Source organism: Syngnathus floridae, chromosome 12 (assembly GCF_059516105.1).
Source record: "Syngnathus floridae isolate MCC-2025c chromosome 12, RoL_Sflo_1.0, whole genome shotgun sequence".
Classification (NCBI taxonomy): domain Eukaryota; kingdom Metazoa; phylum Chordata; class Actinopteri; order Syngnathiformes; family Syngnathidae; genus Syngnathus; species Syngnathus floridae.
The window spans coordinates 15,017,054-15,024,772 of NC_142424.1; the positions used below are offsets into that span (position 1 = coordinate 15,017,054).

Genomic DNA, 7,719 nt, shown 5'->3' on the forward strand with positions numbered 1-7,719 from the left:
AACTTGGGCGGAAGCTCTTTCCATTGGCGTCGTTTTCGCGTATAGCAAATCCGATTGGTTGGGAAGGGGGCACGGTTATGCAGCCGAGGGGTCCTGTGATCGGTGGGATGTAAAGTAGGCGTCGACGTCACGTCCGCGTCACGTGACCACGACGTGGCAGACGTCATATAGCAACCGCTGTTTTGTTTAGTAGACTTACAGTTGTTATGCATTGACATAATGGCGCACACACCAAATAGATTTAAATAAATTAAATAATTCTTCTGCCCACTCTCTTTTAAACAAGTTAACTCTCCCCGCGGATTTGAATTCCGGCGAAAGTTACGCCCATCGACGTCACGTATGTCACGTGACCACGACGTGGCAGATGTCATATAGCAACCGCTGTTTTGTTTAGTAGATTTACAGTTGTTATGCATTGGCATAATGGTGTGCACTCAAAATAGATTTAAATAAATTAAATATTTCTTCTGCCTACTCCCTTTTAAACAAGTTAACTCTGCCCACGTCCATTGACGTCTTGTCTGCGTCACGTGACCACGACGTAGCGACGTCATATAGTAACCGCTGTTTTGACCAGTAGACTTAGTTATTATGCGTTGACATAATGGCGCACTGGTTAGCATGGCCACCTCTTAAGCATGATGATGCGGGTTCGACGCCTGATCAATGTTAGCATGGAGTGAGCTGAAGTGCATGGCGCTGAAGATTTGAATCTTTGAAATGCGCTGAGGTCTGACATATCAGGCAGAATGGTTTGCCATCACGTTCAACAAAAAATAGAAACTTTCCCACTCTGATTAAAACGTCCTGTGTTCATCTACGTATTTTTGTTTTGCTGTGCATCTTTTCCCTGCCATTTCGAGAGCCCAATTGACACTCATAGTTTAAAGAAATGTGTTTGCCCATCCTACTTTGTGGAATTTCACCACATGCGCTTTTGACCAAAATACCAAATTGAACTCAAGTGAAGCCAACACGCACAACCCCCCCCCCCACACACACACACACACACACACACAAATGTTGATATGAACATAAAAGAGCCGCATGCGGTTCGGGAGTTGCGGCTTGGCCAAACCTGTACTATACAACTTTATTTGTATAAAATTTTCACAACAGCTGTCACACAAACAAAGCGGGAAAAACCGAAGACGTGCGTGTTCCGCCCACGCTGGATTTATTTGCACCTTTGAAAAGACACCGTATTGCCGCAGATGTGGCAAAGAGTACTTTTGGGCATCTGAGACGGAAGGATGTCCAAAGCATCACGTCACCTGCTCTGGTAGGCATGGTGGTGGGACGTTGAGGTCAACCGCTTTGGGGTTGGCTGACTCTTTGATCGCAGGATGCCACACACTTGAAGACAGAAGCAGAAAAGCAGAGCTAAATGCAAAATGTACTCACCGGTGACTCCAATTTTTTTCCCCCCTGAAGAAACAGCTGGACGGGTGGCCCCGGCTGGCCAGTGGGACTCTTGTTATTCTGACCCTTTTTAGTGCGCGTTTGGGGCAACAACCGTTTTTTGTGGCGCTCTCTTCTGGTTCAAAAGTGCCCTGCATGTGAATTTGCTTTTCCTGCCTTCTGATTGGATGAGCGCCGGTGTGACGCGGTGCCTCTGTCACCGTGGCGGGGGGTATACGTTGGCATCGGAGCGTCTGCCAACGTCTGAGACCGGCTGGCAGTGTATCGGAGGTGTCGAGTGCGGTGCCGCTGGAGCTCACTCACCAGCTGGTGTTAGGGCCACAGAATGAAGGCCAAGGAGAAGAATAGAAAGAGAAACAGAAACTTCTCCTCCAATTGTTTGATTTGTCTCTTCTGAGCTTCGATGAATTCTTTCAGCTCTTTGTTCCTCTAGGACGGACAAATGGAAAGTGGCATTCAAAAGCCAGTAAGCGTGCAAGTAAGTGCCGGGCTGGCTTTGGGCCCTTACCTGTTGCGCGCTGTGCAGCAGATCCATTCTCTCTTGGAGGATGCAAGCGTCGCGCTCCCTCAACTCGCACATCAGGGCTCGCTTCCATTGGTCCACGGCGCTCCTAAGCTCTTCTCTCTGATCCGCCGTCAGCACGTCATTCACGCCAGCGTGGCTGGCTTTTTCGCCGTCCGTGGCGGGGCAGTCCCGCTGCGGTAGCGCCTCGTACAACATGGCCTCCAGCTCCAGGATCCTCTGGGCCGCAATCCTCGTCCATCAGTGGTCCGGCGGGAGATTTGAGGGCGGCTTACCTTATGAGCCTGGTCCATGGAACACTTCCTGAAGTCCAACTCTTCATCCAGGTAGCCCTTCTGCTTGCAGAACATATCCTAGCACAGCTCAAGGTCAGAATTGTTGGGGCACATTGCCGGAGTTCCCCTTGGCTGATGTCGCGTGTCTGTCTACCTTCTCACTTTCAATGTCCAACATCTTCTGTTGAAGTGCTGACTTGGTCACTTTGATGTATTCTAACCACTGAGGAAAGGCTGCTGTCACATAAGCAGAATGCGAGAGCGTGCGTGGACGTGCGCGTTACCTTCTCGGCTAGGGTGAGAAGGGTCCTGGCGTGAATCACGACCACCTGCTCCTCGTTGGTGAGATTCTGCAAGAGCCCAAAGGCACAGCGTCAACAAGCTTCTTTCAGCGCAAAGCCTTCCAAAAGTCACATTTGAGCCGCCGAGTCTCGTGGAGTGCGAACATAAGGAGTTCGACATACACTTACGGCGTTATAGCCCAGGATGTCCAGCTTCTTCATCAGATCACTGATGACGATGTCCGGGGGAAAGGCGCAAGGAGCAATGTAAGGTGTTCTGGGACCTCGGGTTAAGGTTAGGGTTGCGAGGGACGCCTTACGTACGCTCACGCCCTCGGCCTCGCAGTAGATCTGCAAAGGGCTGAGGCCGTCTGGGAAACGGACTTGCAGAAACTTCAAGACGGGGGAGCGCCACTCCCTCTCCTGAAAGGCAGAGGCATGCATCCGTCCGTCCGTCCGTCCGTCCGTCCGTCACATCTCTGGCCTCAACACGCTTGTGCGAGTCTTCCCACCTCCAGCTCCAGGATGCGGAACTCAAGCAGTTCGTTTTGGTCTCGGATATCCTGGATGTGCTCTTTCAGACGCGCTTCTTCCGCCTCCATCCGCCTGACCTGAAAAGACAGTCAGACCTCATCTGCGGGGCTTCCCGACAGGTGTGACGCCAAGCGACTCCGCCCAGCGCCTTTCTTTCCGTCACCTTTTCGGCCAACTGCTGATTGCTCTGACGCAGCAGCTGCTTCTCCTCCACCCACTTGACATTCTAGAAGAGACAAACGCGTGGACAGCTTTGGAATGTTGTGTCATTTTCATCCACAAATTCTTTGGTTGACTGGAAAATGACATTTGCTTTTCTCCGCATTTTCCCAGCCACGTTCGGGGGGGGGGGGGGGGGGGGGGGTTGGTCCAGTAATGCCAGACGGATGAGTGACTGAAGAATGTAGCTATTTTGTCTGAGAAAAAGGTGTGCTCATTGATGAGCTTACCTGTCCTTGTTGCTTCAGCGCTGACTCCAGATCTGCTACTCTGCTTTGATAGTGACCCATTTCTACCATCAGCTTTTCTCTGGTCTGAAAGGAGGAGGAGGGAGGCTCCTCCTCCTCCTTTCAGACCAGAGAACACCCGAGGCTGGGTGAGAACGGGGAGGCTGCGACCCGGCCGGGGGTTGCGGGAAGGGGCGCCACCTTGATCTCCTTCTCGGCGTCGTAGTCCCCTTTCGCTGGTCTGGGCTAGCAGAGCGTAGGCTCGTTGCAGCGCTTGATATTCTTGCGTCAGCTGGCGGTAGCGAAGCTCCGCCTCTTCATGCACACACCAATGCAACACAGCACTAGTACCAGAATCAGTCAGACCGGCGACAAAGCACCCGCGACGCAAAGACGAGTCCGATTCCAGGCTGAAGAGGAATGTTTGGTGCCAATACGCTGGCAGAAATGGCGGGCTACCTCTTCGGGTTCCGTGTCGGGGGTTCTGTCGGTGTGAAAAGACAAGGACGATCCGTCCGAGTCCACCAACACGTCTTCGTCGTAGCCGTAAAATGTTTCGATGACCTGCGGGCGCGGAAGCAAACATCTCTCTGAACAAACTGAAGCGACACCTCACGATGAATCGACGAGAGGAACGATAGCGAGAAAAAGGCCATTTCATCTTGCGCAACACCAAGCAGCCGCAAACAAACAGACTCACCTTGCAGGACCTCACGCTTTGTTCCTCCTCAGAGATTCTCGACGTCGGTATCGTAGCAGCAAATCTCTCTCCTGTCGACACAAATAATCCGCCTTTGAGATTCTTTGGATGCAAAGGGAACGAACGGCTCCGGCGCAGAAACAAACGCGACTCACAATGACATTTCTGACATGAGCTCCTGTCTCCAGAGCCTGAAAAACACGTCACCGGCGATGATTGGAGGGACGCTCGTCTTTTCCAAAAGTGACAACTACAGGATGTGTCAGGGTTTTCCAGATTATCTTTATCGTATCATTGTGTTGCTTTGACTTTGACTGCGACCTGTAATAAATAATATTATTTATCCCTATCGCTTATCCCTTCCTACACAAAGTCGTAAAACACCCCTTGCTATGTTTTGACTAGAGGTCAAGGGCTTCCTCTATTCAATCCACTCTTACACCCACCCTGTTTCTCTTAATTAAAATGCTCGTGCAGGAGCCGAGAGTCAGACTTCATTCGTACAACGGATGGACTCTCCACCTGCAGGTGTCCAAAAGAACTTACTTGTCTCCCGTGTGGTTCTTGCAAAATAAGTTGGAGCGAGCGCAACTCTAACAGGGTGCATTTTGCCACTAGCTGCCTACGGACAATGACGTCGCGCTCGCGGCTCATGGTTGACGGGCTGAGCAGCCGGGCAAGTCCGTCGTTTTCAGCGCACAGCGAGTGGCAAAGGCGCTGACAAAACGGGAGCTTTGAGCTGCTGAAAACGGCAAAACAAGTCTAAAGCGTGTTCAAACGCGTGCGCACAATGCTCCTGCTTGAAAGGTCGGAATTTAAGGGGCCAATTTTTTGGATGGCGGCCGCCGGCCAAGCTTTGGACGGAAAAGGTTTCCTGGCGACAGCGAGCGAGCGCGGCGCTGCCGTACGTGCACCGAGTCGCCTGCCTGAAGACCTTGGACAAGTCGTCGATGATGTGCCGCTGCTCCACAACTTGAAGGAACTCCATTTCACCGTCCTGCTAGCCGCAACCGCGGTCCAGGTCATTGAGCGAACTAGGCCTTCTCTGTGGAACACAAATGCAGTGGACTCTGTTGGCACGCCGCCGTTGTCCGCGTCGACTTACCAAGCTTGCCATCTCCTCGTTCTCCTGGGTGACAAAGCGCACTTTGTTTTCAAGGCGACACAGCACCAGCGAGAGTTCTTCATTCTTCCTGCTCAGGCGTTTGTTTTTGTACAGGAGTGGCAGAAACTGGCTTTCTGTTTCTCTCAGTCGCTTTAGCTGCAAGCATGAAGTGCGGGATGTGAAAGACGCACAACACGCGGGCCAGAACGTATCCATTCCTTTTGCATCGGTTTGAACGGAATCGTGGCTTTGGCTCCCAATAAAAGACATCTACCAGGCAACCGACTCGCCGCGCCGCTCAACTAATAAGCAAGCGCAATGGGTGCCTCGCTGGATGGCGCGCATCAAACGTAGCGCAAACCTTCAAGCGTGCCGTCAATAAATTACCAGTTCATTGCGCTCTTCAGAAAGCAGGGCGTTTCGATCCTCCAGTTTCCTGATGACTGCGCTGAGCTCAGCGATTTTCAGATGAAACCGTCGCGTGTCCCGATCCTCCTGAGACTGAAAACGCCCCGCAACACACACACACAAGCACTCGTTCAAAGTTCAAAACTGTTTTTGTGCTACCTTCCTCCAGCAACGAACTAAGTCATGCGTACTGCAAGTGTGTGATGAGGTGGCTTACGCAATGAAGAGGATTGCTAGTAGCGGCGTTGACCCCACTTCCAGGGTAGTTTAGGCCCGCCCTTTGGGAATCCCTCAGGGCAGCGATCTGCTGCTCGGCAGCCTGAGTCTGCAGCTGAAGGCGGTGGACGTGGCCGGCCCCAGGGCTTCATCCAAAACACTAACCGCTCTGTCTTTCAGCTTGATCTCATCCGTCTGGATGTACAAACGGGGAGCGCTCAGGCAGGCGGGCAAACTCATTTGCCAGAATTGTGACAAAAACAAAGAGAGCAACCGGCCAATTTTTTTCTTGAATCGACTAGAACACCTTTGCTGTGACAAAAGCGAAGCGAGCAACCGGACATTTTCTTCTTGTGAAATAGAATAGAATAGAATGCCTTAGGTGTCATTGCACTGCAGGTATACAACGAAATTGGGAACATAGCCACGCACCGCGCATCTGATCAGTCCTACCAGTCGGCGGATCTCCCTCTCGCAGTCTCTCTTGGTTCGGCTCAGCTCCTCCCGATGCTGGTGATGAGCCGATCGGAGCTCGGCCGCTCGGGACTGCCAGGCCTGCTGGGCCGCTGCCAGGGCTTCTTCCGCGCTCCTGGTGGAGGCGACACCGCTCGGTTCCCGACACCGCCGCGTCTCCTCCACCTCCGCCAGCAAAGCGCCCCCCCTCCTCACCTGAGCAGACATTGCGCCACACCGGGCCGTTGAGACCGCAACGGAGCGCCGCGACGCTTACTGGGGACAAGCTACACAATACGGTAGCGGCCGCATCGAAGCCCGACGTGGCGTGCGGATAGTCAGACACGGATAGAGCGGATCACCTTGTCCATGGAGCCGTCCCTCAGGCTGAGGACCAAGGCATTCAGTCGCTGGATCTCTCCATCTTTGATTTTGATCACTCTCATCAGCTCCATTTCATGCTGCCGCAGTAATGTCTCCCTGGTAATGGCTAACTCTTTCTGCTTCTCCTCATGGAGTTTGCTTTTGAGTTCCGTCATGGCGGCGGTGGCACGGTGGTGCTCCGCCCGCAGGTCCTGACTTCTCTCTCTCTCCAGACAGCTGACCTGACATGACTTAGACTTAGACAAACTTTATTGTCATCTTGTCTGCACATGGTGCATACAAAACGAAATTCCGTTGCATACGTCTTACAACAAAGTAGTGATATTGCAGTTGAATAGAAGTAACATACCCTATGAAAATATATATATATACATATATACTATATATATATATATATATATATTAAAAATAAGTATAAAGTGCAGCAGTGATAATTATGCAATAGTGCAAGTAGGCAAAACAGTATTCAAGAGTGTGCAGAGGAATGCTAAACCATGTATTAAACTTCTATTTAAAGGGTTTATACAAGTTCAGTAAAGTTGGTAGTGCGAGATAGTGCAAGATAGAGGTCCGTAGTGTCATAAAGTACAGTTCTGTGAATGTGTGATGCAGAGTTCAGTTTAGAGCTCAACAGTTCTAGTGTTCAACAGTCTGATGACAGCAGGGAAAAAGCTGTTGCAGAACCTGGTGGACCTGCAGCGGATGCTGCAAACCTCTTCCCAGAGGGCAGCAGGGAGAACAGTCCATGGTGGGGGTGTGATGGGTCATTGATGATGTTACGGGCACGGGACATGCAGCGCTGAGATGAAATGTCCTGAATGGAGGGAAGAGGAGCCCCTATGATCCTCTCTGCTGTCCTCACCACTCTCCTCACGTTCTTCCAATCGGAGGCGGTGCAGCCTCCACACCACACAGAGAGACAGCTTGTCAGAATGCTCTCTATGGTGCTCCTGTAGAACGTCCTCATGA

The 7,719-nt window shown here is 51.7% G+C and overlaps 1 pseudogene; it reads right to left on the minus strand.

The window, feature by feature from the left end:
* Positions 1 to 2,028: 2,028 nt before the first annotated feature.
* LOC148390188 (janus kinase and microtubule-interacting protein 3-like) lies at positions 2,029 to 6,594 on the minus strand (annotated as a pseudogene).
* Between the last annotated feature and the right edge of the window lie 1,125 nt (positions 6,595 to 7,719).